A 16,511-nucleotide genomic window follows, 5' to 3' on the forward strand; every position below is an offset into this window, starting at 1 on the left:
TTATCTGTTGGGGGGAAAAAAATAGTGTCCATGAGCATTCCGAAATGTGATTCGAATGGTTAGCCTTCCCGAATGATGCTTTGGAAAGCAAAGAAAGTCAGTTTACTTTTATGTATATACACCTGTTCTGTCTCCTGTAAGGAGTAACTCTAAATGCTTTCTCTTCCACATCTTGAACCCAAAAGGAACTCTCACAAGAGGAAAGTGAAGCTGCATCAAAGCAATCTTCATAGCATTTTTTGCTCTAAGCATGGTCTACCGTATGTTTAATAAGGTGATATTTTCCTCCCACCTACCCAAGAATAAAAATCTACCAAAGTTAAAAATTTATTAACTTGTTGAGACAAAGGAATATGCCAGCCAGTGTTTTATTTCACTTTTAAGAACTGTGTAGTGTGTTGTTTGAATTGGTCTTTATTGCAAGAGAATTAGCTTGTGAGGGAATTTTTTTCTCTTTAGCTAGAATGGGGCATGTTGCTTTTCTTTGTTAGGTCAGTAAATTAGTGGTTAGTATTGGAAACTCACAGATTTTACCCTGGTATTTCATTGTAGCAGAAAAACCTTCCCAAGATGATGCTCTCTCCCCAATATGGGATGAGTAAATAAGAGGACGAAAGACCCATCTGAAGTACTTTGAGGGGTGGTACTTTTCTCATAACATTACTGGAACATGAAGTTTAAAAAGGAGTCTGTTACAGATTCAAAACAGTGATTATTTGAAAGTTTCATATGTACTACTAAATAGTTGAGTCATTTTGTGTCTAGTACTTTTCTGAACCACCAGGGTGAGCAGTTTTGTTATTGATTTTTTTTTGTTGTGTTTTTTTTTTTTTTTTTAACTGACACTAAGCGAGTGTCATATGATTCTCAGGCTGAAGTCCTGAGCATCTTTTCTGATACGTGTTTTATGGATGACTTAAGTGTTACAAAACATTAGTAATGGGAAAATTATAATTGATCTGTCTTTCAGCTCTATTGTTGTCATAGTCAAGCCTCTTTAGAAGAGTGACTGTAAGCATCTCAACAGTGATGGGTCTCTTAGATGACCTTATCTAACACCCACCAGGCAGGCAGTGATTACAGAGCAGCATGGACTTAAAAAAAATCAGATTCATTTGTATTTATCTTCAGTTGCTCCCCTTCTATTTATTATTTATTTATTATTTTTTTCTTTTTTTATATCTAAAGTTAGATGAAGTTAGGATTCAGTATCTTCAGTTACTGGCTAGTTACTGCAAAGAGAAGATAGTTCTTAGTGTACAGTGGTAATGAAAAATATTAAAAATCAGGCATTAGCTTAAATAGTGCTAGCTGGTGTTCAGGATCTTGAAGGAAAAGGAGAGAGCATGTTATATATAATATATACATTAGTTAATTTTTAAGTATATTAAATGTATAATAATTATAAATGAAAGATGGTCCTAGGTGTTTTGTTTTGTTTTTTCTTAAGATTTTATTTATTTATTCATGAGAGACACACAGAGAGAGAGGCACAGGCACAGGCAGAGGGAGAAGCAGGCTCCATGCAGGGAGGCCGATGTGGGACCCGATCCGGGAGCCCCGGGATCACGCCCTGAGCCAAAGGCAGACGCCCAACTGCTGAGCCACCCAGGCGTCCCATCCCGGTCCTGGGGCTTTGTTACTTTTATTATGTTGTTATGCTGGGCGTTACACAGAATCCTTTAAGTTTAATTTATTAGGCTCTGCATTATGACTAATAACAGAAGATACTGTTTTCATATAGTCTTATTTTATTTTAAATTTAAGGTGTGGTAATTAAATACTGACCACTGATGTAACTTTAGGGAGTCACATAGAAGAATCTTTACAATTGGCAGGTTAAAAATGAAGAGTGCAAAAGTTTAGCCTGATTATGGCAAAATTGATAGTTGTTTCAGCTTTTAAAAATATGTAAGGAAATGATTGGAGCTGTGGGTAGTCCATTTTGAGAAGGGAGTTCTGTACAGCTTTTGAAAATTTTAAATGGGAAAAAACTCGGTAACTTTTGCAGCTTTTTTTCAGTGATATCATAATGCTTAATGTATATGAGGCCCTTTGCTGTTCTGTGCTCTGTAGAGAATTCAGAGCTGAGAAAGACACAGGAGCCAGACTGCTGAAATGTCAAATTCTGCTGCTCTCTTTGGGCAGGCTTCAAAAGTACACATACAGGAACTAATACATTGATTTCATAACATACTACATTTGTGTTGGATGATACTGAAAAAGCTATATTCCCTTAATTCACCCCATCTTCTTCCTCTGGATTTATATAAGTGATATGTCCACATTTTAGAAGAATAGATATTTACTTGATAACTGGCTTTAGTATATTTCATCTCGTGAGAAAAGCCTTCAGAAAAATTGAGGTATGGATGTGATATCATTCAAACACTTATGCAGTAAAACATAAAACATTGTATTGTAGTAGAATTTCTATTTTAGATGAAGGTAGGAAAAAGAAGCATTGAGAAGATCGCTGTTCTGCATCTTATAGAGAAACTAAATTCCATTTGATGCAGAAATTGATATTCATAACCACCAGCTATATTTTCTTTTTTCTTGGTTGGGTTTTTGTTTTTGTTTTTTTAAAGATTTTATTTATTTGAGAGAGAGAGAGAAAGAGTGATGGGGAGGGGCAGAAGGAAAGGGAGAAGCAGACTCCCCAATGAACAGGGAGCCAGACTTGGGGCTAGATCCCAGGACCCTGAGATTAGAGCTGGAGCTGAAGGCAGACACTTAACTGACTGAGCCACTCAGGCACGCTTCTTGGTTAGATTTGGAAAGCAGTATTATACCACAGCCTTTCAAGAAGGAAATATTGCCAATTTAAACTAATGTCTCAGTAGGTACAACTACTGAGGTTGCTTTGCTCACTTCAACATATATAAGGAAGGTAGTGTTTAGACATTGCATCGTCTTTTTTTTTTTTTTTTTTTAACACCAAACATGTATTATCCCACAGATTTTCTCAGAGTCAGGAATCAAGAAGTGGCTTACCTAGACCATTCTAGTACAGGGTCTTCCATTTGCAGTCAGGCTGTCAACCAGGGCTACAGTGAGTATCAGGGCTCGAGTGAAGATGGTGAGCGTGCCCCACTTAGTTCCTTGCAGGCTGCTGGACTGAGGGGCCACTGGGTCTCATTGGTGGTTTCACAGGGGCCTTTCCTAGTACAGAATTTTTTTTAAGTACATGTTTTTTACATTATGTCATGATGTGTGCTTTGTATAAATGACCAGTCTTTGTTACTGTTTTGTTTTTAACCTCTTAGTGAAATACACCTTCAGAGAGGTAAAAAAAAAAAAAAAATCGTGTGTTCAGCTTGATGAGTTTTCACATAGCTAACACTTCTGTAGCCAGCATCCAAATCCATAATATAATCAGTGCCTCAAAAATCCCTCTGATGCCCCCCTCAGTAACTACCCATACATCCTTCCTCTAAAGGGTAACTGCTATCCTGTCATTTGATTTTTTTTTTCTGTCATTTGATTTTTAAATATACTTTTAGAAGTCAAGCTGAGTAAGGCCTATCTATAAGAACTTGACCTTCAAAGCCAGGGAAAACAGTATAGAAGAGTAATTCTTCAGCTTTTGGGGGGAGTTGGGAGTTTTTTGCATTTTTCTTGTGTGTGTGCATTTTTAGAATGTGATGGAATCTGTGCTCTCCAGGGAGGAAAAGCATACCTCCACAAAAATCTGCCTCCAGTTTCAGGCCATTCATGAACCTTAGAACTAATATGTAAAGATAACATTTCTTTTAGATGAAAATGCTCACTGCATTTTTTTGAGAAACTAATTTGTAAGTATTTCTCTTTTGACCCATGTGATAGGGTAGTTCAGGGTTACAGTATGTGTTCCTGGAGAGTTACATGCAGATTGAATTTTTAAATATTGAATTCTCGAGACTGATTAATAGAGACTATTAGGCATCTGCTGATGTACTGTTCTTAATGCTATATAGACACATGGAAGGAAGTACAAGATGTGATGTCTTATTTTCAGGGGCCTTGAATTTTAATTAGGGAGATAACAAGCCCAGGTTATTGAGTTGTGAATTTGTAATGAGACCATGGTTTTCTCAACATGTCTCTGAATGAGGGGGCTATTACTTCCTTTCCTTTTTCCCTCTATTCCAGTGCATCTGAGCTCATGCCTCACATTTATAGTGACTCACTATAGCAGAGAATTCTCAAAGGAATGAGACTTGGGGGACGCCGGGTCAAAATCATGGGGAAAGGAGGAGAATTGTCAAAAACTGGGTCCTAAAGTATGTCATATTTGCATCCCTGGCCCTTCACCCCTTTGTAAACCTTCATGCGCACTCACACAAAGGCATAGACACTCATGTTCTTACTACCATAAATGGAAAGGATGTCTTTGAGAGAAGGCAGAATTGGAAACTTTATGCTAGCATTTATTGGACTTTCAGCTGCTTGCCACTTTACATGGTCTTACTTAATGCTCACAGCAACTCTATAAGGTAGGTATTATAGAGATTATAGTAATGGAATTTTCCTTGATATAGGCAGATGAAAGGACCTAGTGTCTCTGGAAGACTGGAGAACTGTTGGAAGCTTTAAGTGATGATTGTGATGGTACTTATTGTCAAACTTAATTGGTATGGGATCTTGGTTGGAGTAGGGAAAAGGGAGATGCCAACATTTATTGAGCATCTGTTAGCCAGCCATCCTGCTAAGTCCTTTTATGCCATTTAATTGGGTAACTCCTCTAGTGTCTTTGAGCCTGGATTAGATAATCTGTTAAGTCTCTTATACTTCCAACATTCTGGCTGAAATTTCCAGTTGTTATCCTTACCATTTTCTCCCAAATAAACCACCCTGTTCCTAATTCATACTTATGGTATGGTGAATTTCCCTAAAATATTTATGCTCATACTAGTATCTCCATTTCATCTCTCTTATTTTTTATTTATTTTTTTTAAGATTTTATTTATTCATGTGAGACACAGAGGCAGAGACACAGGCAGAGGGAGAAGCAGGCTCCATGCAAGGAGCCTGACGTGGATCTCAATCCCAGGACTCCAGGATCATGACCTGAGCCGAAGGCAGATGCTCAACCACTGAGCCACCCAGGTGTCCCTTCATCTTTCCTAAATATGCTTTCCTCGGGACAGTAAGCAGTGAAAGACATTTGTTTTGGGACAAGAAATTGACATTATTAGATATTGATGCTAGTAGACTAAAAATTTATTCTCACTTAAAAGTCCCTGGATATAGGTGCCTGGGTGACTCAGTTGTTTAAGCATCCGACTCTTGATCTCGGGTCTGTGAGTTTAAGCCCCGCACTGGGATCCAATGTGGACCCTACTTTTAAAAAAAAAAAAAAAAAAAAAAAAGTCCCTGAATTTAAACCTCTCTTAGAGAAAGATTAGTCAGATGAAAAACAATTAGAATGCTTTATTATACATACCTCTGGCAACAGATTAATGAAAAATCCTTGTGCTACTTCAGGAAGTTGTGATCATATAGCCATAGTGGCCTTTCAATGTTTAAGTGTATGAACTTATGTTGGACACAAATACTGATCTCCTTGGTACTCTGTGGTAGGTTATGACACTTGAAGTGTGTAGTCTCCAAATTGAGGTATGCTAGTCATTTGCCCGAAAGCTTGAGTCACTTGTACAGTTAAAAGGATTGTGTTTAAAGCCAGAAAAGGAAAAGCAGGGTTTTTAAAAGTATATTTTTCAATTCTCTTTAGAATTCTTTGCAGAGTTTTGTTTTTTTTTTTTTTGTTTTGTTTTTGTTTTTGTTTTTTAATTTTTTTTTTATTATTTATGATAGTCACACACAGAGAGAGAGAGAGGCAGAGACACAGGCAGAGGGAGAGGCAGGCTCCGTGTACTGGGAGCCCAACGTGGGATTTGATCCCGGGTCTCCAGGATCATGCCCTGGGCCAAAGGCAGGTGCTAAACCACTGCGCCACCCAGGGATCCCTCTTTGCAGAGTTTTGAAAGTATGTATCATTTCAAAAGGCAAAAGTCATTTCAGGGTTTGGGTTCTTAACCTCATTCACCTCCACTGACTCCTGAATTTTGATGATTTATTTCACTCTTCCAAAAGGACATTATGGGTCAAGTGTGACATTAATTTAACTACAGGAAGCCATAACATACAGTTTTCTCTGAAAAGAATCTGGGAAGCCAGATACATGTTTCACATATCTGTATTTGGCTGAAAAATTTTGCCCAATCCAAATTTTGCCCATGGTATAGCCACAAATTATTTAGCATATTGTTTTGTGTTAGTAGATGCTTTTTTGTTTGTTTGTTTTAATCATCAATTTATCATTGACCCATCTGAGGAATCCCTGTAGGGTCTTGTCAAAAAAGTCTGAGGAATACCCAAGAATTCAAAAGAATAGATAAAACTTTATGGAAAATGAGACCTTGTTTTCTTTATTAATATTTTGAACTGATAAACTTGTTCCATGGTAAGCATGTTTCATCAAGCTTTCAAAAGACCTATAATGAAATGTTTTTAAACCAACTAAACCTGAGTAACAGGGTATACTTATTATCCCAAAGGTGTTACAAGTGAAAACCTATTGTAATGTAAAAGATGGAATTCTGCATTCTAGTCTGACTTAAAATTCCTGTTTCAATCTGGGAGATCAGAATGTTGTAAACAGGAAAAACGTTAGGTTCACAGAATTTCTAAAACCTTTCCTCAAAACTCTTTGATTTGGGTGCCCTCAAGGTACCAGGAACACATTTCTCTTAAGAACTGATAGTATAAGACTTCAAACTAACTTTGCATCTATCCCCTGCTTACTCATCTCCTCAAAATTAAGTAGCACTTATTTTTTTAAGTAAATATATCAATTCGTAAAGATTATTATGTGTAAATCTGATGCCAGTGGAATCAGATTTTCCTTTAAATTATGTGCACAGTAAATTGCATCCTTTTAAGGTGTACAATTTAACAAACACATACCTGTGACTCCTTCACCATGATCAAAGTACAAAACATTTCCTCCTAACTCTGCCAGACAACTCTGATCTGCTGTTACCATAAATTAGTTTGCATTTCTGGGAATTTTATGCAATAGACTTACTTTGTATTTTTTGGCTTTTTTACTTCTTTTACTCGCATGTAATTTTGAGATTCATTCCGTTGATTGGGTAGAATCCTACCCAATCCGTAGCTGGCCACCTTTTATTGCTGAGCAGTATTCCTTTGTATGAATGTGAATGTATCACATTGTATATATCTATTCACACCTTGGAGGGATATTTGGGTTGTTTCCAGTTTTAAATCATTCTGAATAAAAGGGCTATAAATATTCACATGCTAATCTTTGTGTAGACTAAAATTTCCATTTCTCTTGAGTACCTAGGAAAAGAATGGCTGGGTCTTCTGGTACATTTAACCATTTATTTATTTGTATTTTTACTTTTTGGGGGGAGGGAGAGACGGGGAGAGAAGAGAATCAAGCAGGCTGTACACTCAGCATGAAGCCCAACACAAGGCTCAGTATCAAAGACCCTTAACCAACTGAGCCACCCAGAATATATAACTTTTCAAAGAAACTGTCAATTTCCTTAAGTGTACCATTTTACTTTCTCACCTGCAGTGTATAAGAATTCCAAGTGTTAGATATCTTCACCAACCTTTGATATTGCCATTCTAGTGGGCTCTTATTATGATTTTAGCTAGCATTTCCTCTATGACTAAGGAAGTGGGGTATCTCTTCATGTCCTCACTGACTTTTCATGTATTTTAGAGGTTTGCAGACCGGGCTGGTGGTTTGGTCACAGCCTGTTTTTGTATGACCTGATAACTAAGAAAAAAGTCTAAGAGTAATATTTCATGGCACATGATAATTATTTGAAATACAAATTTCAATATTCTTAAATAAAAGTTTCATTGGGATATAGCCATACAAGTTCCTTAAACAAATTGGCTGTGGCTACTTTTATGCTGTAGTGGCAGAATTGAATAGTTGTGACAGAGACCTTTTGGCTTACTGGCCCACAAAGCCTAAACTACAATCTGGCACTTTACCAAAAAGGTTTGTAGACTTTTGGGTAGGGGGTAGCTTAGTGTGGTTTTAACCCAAGCACAGTATGATAGTAGGAGATCAGGCTATACTTTTTTTATTGACCATAGCATTCTGAGATCTCTACTGGCCAAAATGGTAACTGCTAGCCACATGTTGCTATTTAAATTTAATTTAAAAATTCAGTCCTCCATTCACACTGACCACATTTCCATTACTTACTAGCCTCATGTGGCTAGTGACTACCATATAGCACAGTGCAGGTAAAATACTTCTTTTATCACAGAAACTTCTGTTGGACAGTGTTACTCTAGAGTAAGAAAAACTTGCCAACTAAACCAAAGGGAATGGAAGCAGAAGTAGAACATAGATTATAGAATTACTTTCCTTGATGCATTTAAAAGTAAGCTACTCATTCTCCTAGGTATGCGAATGCAAATGCCTATTTTAAGGTATTTAAGACTACTTACTGTTTATATCATGAGCCTGGGGTATGTTCTATTCTAAGTGAGAAGTCAACTCAAAAGAAATTCAGAACTTTATTGATAGGAAGTAGTGTTTTAAGGACTTTAACAAAAAAACATCCAGAGCACTTGGCAAAAACAAACCTAAAATCCCGTGTATTTTGAAACCGTTTTACAAATAACAGTGAAGAATATTGAGGAAGGTATTAAACCATGAAGTCATTTTATTCAAGGTGCTAAGCCTTGAAATACTAGCAATTCTGGTTTCTTTCAGCTACTCATTTAAAAATATCATTGACCTTAAAAGTTTTCAAAATGATAGCATTAGCTTTGAAAATAATTCAGAGGGTCTCCTAAATGGTGCAGTGGGTTAGGTTTCTTTCTGACTCTTGGTTTCAGCTCAGGTATCAGAATCTGTTTAAAACTCTCCTCTGCCCCTCCCTCCCACATAGGCATTCCCTCTCTAACTTTCAAATAAATAAATAAATCTGTAAAAATAAATATTTTGAGTTAAAATGGGCAAGGTAGCCTATTTTAAGATGGAATTTAAAGGCTTTCCTTCACATCACTGAAAATTTTTGTGTGATTCTGCTCTTGGGGGCAGGCAAACTGATTATGAATAGTAAAATGGAAGTCAATAAATATATTACTGAATGATCATCCTCTTCTTTGGCAAAAAGAAGAAAATTATGTAATTATTATACTTGATGAATTATCTTGCTGTTAACAGAAATGTTTATGAGTTTTGTGATTGATTGGTCATGTCAATATGATCTATCTTAGAAATGTGTGTTTTGCTGAAGTAAAAATCTAAATGCACCAGCTCACACTGAGAAAGTGGCATATGCTCTATTGTTGTTCTTACATTTAGATAGAAGGAAATATGTAACAAAGGGTATTTTAGAGGCTTCCAGAAAGATACATTTTTAAACAACTCTTGTCATTTTTGGTTTCAAACATAGTTCTTGTCACATTCTTGAATGACCTGATGTGTCTCATATGTACTCTAAATGTGTCCCCTATTTGCTATTTGACAGAATGTTGTTATTAGAAGAGTATCATCCTCTTGGTGAATTGGTAAGATAGGTGAAATGACAACTAAAATAGGCATATTTGTAAACCGTACTTCAATTTGGCTGATTTTTTTTTAATATTTTATTTATTTATTCATGAGAGACAGCGGGAGAGAGGCAGAGACACGGGCAGAGGGAGAAGCAGGCTCCATGCAGGGAGCCTGATGTGGGACTCGATCCCAGGTCTCCAGGATCAGGCCCTGGGCCAAAGGCAGCACTAAACCGCTGAGCCACCAGGGCTGCCCGGCTGATATTTTTTTTATTGTGTGTTGTGTGGATATATAAAGGTGAATAAGGTGCAACATCTGCCCTCAAGGACCACGATAGCTAGAAATGTATGCCAGTAAGGGAAGTAAAATGATATAGATGATATGACACATGTATGCATAGAACATAATGAGATACTCATGTCAGTCTTCACTTAGAAAGCCAGGAAAGTTTTCTTTCTTTTTTCTTTTCTTTTCTTTCTTTCTTTCTTTCTTTCTTTCTTTCTTTCTTTCTTTCTTTCTTTCTTTCTTTCTTTTTTTTTTTTTTTAGATTTATTTACTTTAGAGAGAGAGAGAGAGAGCGCACAAGTGGGAGGGGAGAGGGAGAGAGAATCTCCAGCAGACTCTGCACAGAGCACAGAGCCTGACACGGCTCAATCTCACCACCTGATCTGAAACCAAGAGTCCGATGCTTAACCAACTCTGCCACCCAAGCACCCCGAGCCAGGAAAGTTTTCTTAAAGTGGTGAGTGCTTGAGCCAGATCTGAAAAGACATGAAAAATAAAAACAAAAAGATGTAGTGTTCTCTAGGTCAATAAAAGCATACCAAGCAGAGAGATAATACCATAAGGAAAGCTGTATGTGGGCAGCCCCGGTGGCGCAGCGGTTTAGCGCCGCCTGCAGCCTGGGGTGTGATCCTGGAGACCCGGGATCGAGTCTCTGTCTCTGTCTCTGTCTCTCTCTCTCTCTGCCCCTGAATAAATTAAAAAAAAAAAAAAAGAAAAAAAGGAAAGCCGTATATGTTCACGGAACATTCCAGGAAATTGAAAGCAATTAAGTATCGCTGTTATATAGAAAATAAAGAGGAGGGCAGCCTGGGTGGCTCAGCGGTTTGGCACCACCTTCAGCCCAGGGCATGATCCTGGGGTCCCAGGATGGAGTCCCGCATCGGGCTCCCTGCATGGAGCCTGCTTCTCCCTCTGCCTGTGTCTCTGCCTCTCTCTCTCTCTCTCTCTGTCTCTGTCTCTGTCTCTCATGAATAAATAAATAAAATCTTCAAAAAAAAAAAGAAAGGAACAAAGTGGGACATGAGACTTTAATGATTGGAAGGAACCAGAACATGAAGAACCTGTTATAACATAATAAGGAATTTGTTCTTTAGATGTGTTGTTAAAGGTTTTTAAGTAGAAGTGATGGAATAATCGCATCACTATATGATGGTATAGAAAACTGATTGGATGTGGACAAAGTAGGAAATAAACTATGCAAAAAATACCTGGGACTTGAATTAAGGTTATAGCTTTGAGGATGGGGAATAGATTGATATCATGGAGGTTACACGTGGTGGGATTTGACAGTCAGGCTTCCACATTTCTGAGTAGGTAAGGGGACAGTGAAGGAACAAGATGTTGAAGAAGTAATAAGGTCAGTTTCAAATATACAGATTTTGCGGTGCTGTTGTACATTTGATACATTTGAATGGAGATATCTAGTAGTGTTTACCTGTTATCAACTTGGGTTAGAACTCACATAATCATAGTAAAAGCCCATTTCAGTTACCTTCAGATGTTGTAAATACATTTAAAATGTTAGCTGTTCACAGTACACATCTATCAATTTTCTTAGTTTACAGCAAACTGCAAAACTTGAGTGAACGGATGTTTTATTCTAGTTTGTATTCTCAAACAGCCTCAAATTCTGTTACCAGCAGCAGGGGTAAAAATAATTTGACAAACAGCAGTGAAACTGGCACACGTTTAGCGCAGGAGTTTCAGTAAACCTGTTGATGTTAAGTACTCTGACCACCAATACCTCTTAAGAGTCTCATGCTCTGAGCTAGCTGAGCAGTTTAGCCACCAAAACCTATTAAAGGTTCCTTTATTATTAAGGCATTTAAAACTAAATGCACTTGATCTGCCCTTGGTCCAGTGTGTCTCCCCATCGCGTTTTTAAGTTTTGGACAACAGACGAGTTTTTATCTCCCCATCATAACTAGTGTTTGAGGGGTACCCAGGAAAAACTTCTTTAAGAAAAAAAAAAAAAAAACCTGTTTCTTCTATTAGAAGATTCGTCTAAATCTTCTGTTTTGCAACTTTCCGGGTCCTCCAAATAATGCTGACTTGATAAGTTCCTGGAAAGCATTTTTCATAGATCATATAGTAGTGTAGACTTGAAAGGCAAATTTATATTTTACAAAACTCTTAAGGGAAAAATTATTTAGAATTCCAGAGAACCAGAAAATCAGTTTAATACTTCTTTTTTACGTTTTTTTGTCAGAGGGTAAATATGGAACTCTGAATTCTTTGCTTCTCTGAATCAAAGTTCAGGGTTCTAAGATTAAGTATTTGTGATTACTTTTATCTTTTTTCCTTTAATAAGTTGTTTTGAGTTTCTTAAGCTCTGTTTTTGTTGAATCTTCTAAAGGAGTATATACAGTGTTTGGGATTTTCTCTTGGGAAAAAGAGCTGAGAAGCTTCTGAATTTTTAGGCCAATAAAAATCCTGTCCTCTTTACACCTTTATTTCTGAAGTCTTTCATTCTTACTGGCAAACTTTTAAAAGTTTATCATCAAGAGTTAGACCAAAAGTCTCAGTAGATTAGAAGAGATGCTCTCCTATCTCAGAATAGTAAATCTCATCTAGGCTCAGAAACTTCATGTTGTTCATTCTTGATACCTGTGATATACAAGCATATACAGGTATAAAGAAATAACATAGAAAATGAGAACATTCAAGGAAAGTTGGCTGTGATGTGTACTTAATATACACATTGATTTCTTTTAGAGAATCAAGAACGTATTTCTATAGGATAAGAAGGTATTATTTGGCCTGTGGTATACTGTAGTATTTTACTGCCAAGATTATAAATGTGGGGATGCCTGTGTGGCTTGGTTGAACGTCTGCCTTCGGCTCAGGGCATGATCCCACATCAGGGAGCCTGCTTCTCTCTCTGCCTGTGTCTCTGCCTCTCTTTGTATCTCTCATGAATAAATAAATACAATATTTAAAGAGATTATAGGTGTATATAGCACATTCTGAGGTTTGAGAAAACAGTTGAAATGTCTTACTGCTTTTCCTGGATTTTAAGATGTTTGTTATTGTTACTGCTGTTTAACCCATGATGTGGCTACAGTTTGAAAATTCCTCTAATTCAAGCCTTTAAGTCATTAGTTCCGCAATCACATGCACAGGTTTATTTAGAATGGAATATTGTCCTGACCCCTGTTTTTAAACAGACAACTATTTTAATGATGTATAAGGGTAGTTTGCTTTCTGTTTAATATTATATTTTATTTATGTCAGTGTATTAAGAAACCATTTTAAAGCCAGTTAACATTTCTCCACCTGGTGTACTGTTTTGGTTTACACACAACTGAATATTGAGAATGTTTCATTTATGACTGCAGTAATTATATTACATGTCCATGGTAATCAGAATGATACCATTAGTGAGTTAATGAAATGGGATTAGAATCACATAATTTTTAGGCTAGAAGGAATCTTAGACTGTGATGACACAATTTAAAAAATTCATATATCCTCTTTTTGTAGGATAACTAGCTTTATATTATTGTTTTTTAGAGATAATATAAGAATTTAAACTTTTCCAATCATGACAATCTTAACAATCTTAATTTTGTTACACAATTAGGACAATTAAAGAAAAAGTTCAAGTAATCATGCCTAAAGAAGGTTTAGACAAAAATAGGTTTAGAAAATGGTTTATCTATTTTACTTCTATGGGTCAGACACTGTAGTAAATACCAGAGATAAAGCAAAGAACAAAAATAGGCATGGTCTTTCCTTATAGATATTCTAGAAATTGTACCAATAAATAAAAATTTACCAATTGTGATAAGTGATAGGAAGAAAAAGGTATACTGAAATCTTTTGAGTGTACTGATTTCTTATTTTTTCTTATTGGGTGGGGATATGAAGGGAAGGAAGGAGACAGTGTTCCAGACAAAAAGATATGGTATATTTAAGGCCCTGAGGGAGGAAACCTCCCCTCTCAGAACTGGAAGAGACCATCCTGGATGAAGCTTATTGCACCAAGGAGGGAGACAAAGCTACAGGGATTAGGAAGCATTAGAATGTGATGGGTTGGTATGCAGGCATTCAAACTAGATTTTTTTCAGAGATTTAAGTGATTTATTAAAATACTCATTTCACAAATCAAATGTATCTTGATTCTAATTGTTAGTTGCTGGGGCAGAGGTTGTAATAGCAAAAGGTGGAAGTATATCATGATTATCTGTGTTATTTTTTTTCTTCCTATGTTATTTTCAGTTTAGCTGTTGGAATTAGTCACAAGAAATGATATGATTGTCTTTTGATGGAGACTCTTTTGAATAGAATATCCTTTCCCCAGGGTGCCTGGGTGGCTCAGGTCATGATCTTGGGGTTCCTGGGAATGTGCCCTGCAGGGGGCTGGAAGTCTACTTTCTACTTCTCCCTCTCCTCCCTCTGCCCCTCCCCCAGCTCATGTGCCCATGCTCACACTCTCTTTCTCTCCTCTCAAATAAATAAAATTTTACAAAAAAAAAAACCCAAAAAACTCTTCCCAAGATAATTTGTTATGCCTAAGGAGTATACTGATTATATGCATATACATTTAAAGTTGTGTTTTGGTCTAGTATATGTATGTGTGCGCATATACCTTATTTAGTTTCAAGTAGCTGGGAACATTTATTCTCCCATTCATAGAAAATCATAATGTTTTCTCGAAGAAAATTCAACTCAAACTTAACCCTTTGTTAAATCATTCTATTCTGGACATATTGCTATTTATGTGAAAAAACAAAAACTTAATATTTTGTTACGATATTCAGTTTTATTTCCTGAAATTCATGTTTGGATAAAGATAAAATTTGACTTTTTCCCCCACAAGGAGTTTTCAGCCTTATTGTACTGTTCACTCAGTCTTTCTCCATCTGTATTGCCACATCTGTGGTACAAGTTTTCCTTCAGGTGCTGTGTCTGTTCTATTGGCCTGTTTCTCTATCCCTGTGCCCATATCATACTGTCCTAATTTTTTTTTAAGTTTTATTTAAGTAATCTCTGCACCCATTGTGGGGCTTGAACTCATAATCCTGAGATCAAGAGTTACTCACTCTTCTGACTGAGTCAGATAGTCACCCCTCATACTGTCCTAATTGAGGGAGCTTTATAAGTTTTGGTCTCTGGCAAGGCAGGGACTCCCAAACTACTTCTTAAAAATGGCCTCCATTGTTCTTGGCCCTTTTTTTCTTCCACATGAATTAGGATCAGCTGTCAAATTTATCAGATTGGATTTGCTGATATTTTATTTAGGATTTTTGTAACTGTTCATAAGTGAAAATTGGCCTATAATTTTCCTTTGTCATACTATGCTCTTCCTTTGTCTGGTTTTGGTGTCAAGGTTATACTAGCCTCAGACTCAGGTGAGGATCTTTCCTACTTTTCTTTTCCATCTTTCCCTCCCTCTCTTCTTTCCTTGCTTTTCTGGAACAATTTAAATAAGATAGGTATTAGTACTTACATGATTGGTACTATTCACCATAAAACCATATAGCATGGTTTTTAGAGGTAGGGCAGTAGATCTATTCAGGTTTTCTTTTCTTTCTTGAGTCATTTGTGGTGAGTTGTAATTTTCTAAATTTTCATTTTATCAAAATTCTCTAATTAATGGACAACGTTGGTAAAATTATTTTTTTCATCTTTGTGCTATCCTTCTGGAATGAATCTCCTCTAATATATGCATCCTTTAGTAATTGTTTCAACAATTTGAACAAGAAACTTAATCCACTTTTGTCTGAAAATGTTTTTATTTAGCCCTCACTTGTGAAAGATCTTGTAGCTGGATATAGAAATAAAAGCAATACTGTTATTCTCACCCATTGAAAAGGTTATTTCATTGTCTTCTGTCTTTTGCTGTCAGGAATTCTGCTGTCAGTCTCATTTTTTTAAATAAAACTACTCCATGTCTTGGCTGGGACATATAAACAGGAACAGTCCCAATTTTTTACTCCTTTTGTCTTGAGGTCCCATGTGGGGACCTCGGACTGAAGTGTCCTAGTTTGAAGAATAGATTATGTGGTCACTCTAAGATTTTCTTTTTGTTTTACATGTTTTACTACAAAATGGATGTTGTTGTTGTTTTTTTTTTAATCTGTTTGATATATGTTGCATTTTCTAAAATTGGAGATTTGTAGTTTTTTTTCAGTTCTGGAACTTTTTGAATATTACCTTTTGCATTCTCTATCTTCCCTTCTGGAGGCCTTTTTAGAAATGTATTAGGATCTTCTTGTTCTGTCTCCCATATGTCCTAACCATGCTCATATTTAATGTCTTTTTTTTTTTTTTTTAAGATTTTACTGATTTATTTGAGAGAGAGGGAGACTGAGCACGAGCAGAGGGTGTAAAGGGAGAAATAGAAGCAGGCTCCTTGCTGAGCAGGGATCCGGGCCTCATCTCCAGACTCCGGGATCATGACCTGAGCTGAAGGCAGACACTTAACAAACTAAGCCACCCAGGTGCCCCTCATATTTCATGTCTTTATTTCTTTTCTATAAATGTAGAGCTTCAATGGATTTCTCTTTTAGTTCACTAACTCATTCTTCAGCTGTGATTACTCAGTTGTTTAACCCGTCTACTGAAGCTTTTGATTTAATTGACTTACATTTTCTTTTTTCACAGTTTCATTTCATCTTTATTGAAATCTACCAGTTTTTTTTTTCAGAGTATCTTTTTCTCTTAAAGTTTTGATTAC

This window comes from Nyctereutes procyonoides, unplaced genomic scaffold (genome assembly GCF_905146905.1).
Source record: "Nyctereutes procyonoides isolate TBG_1078 unplaced genomic scaffold, NYPRO_anot_genome, whole genome shotgun sequence".
Lineage (NCBI taxonomy): Eukaryota > Metazoa > Chordata > Mammalia > Carnivora > Canidae > Nyctereutes > Nyctereutes procyonoides.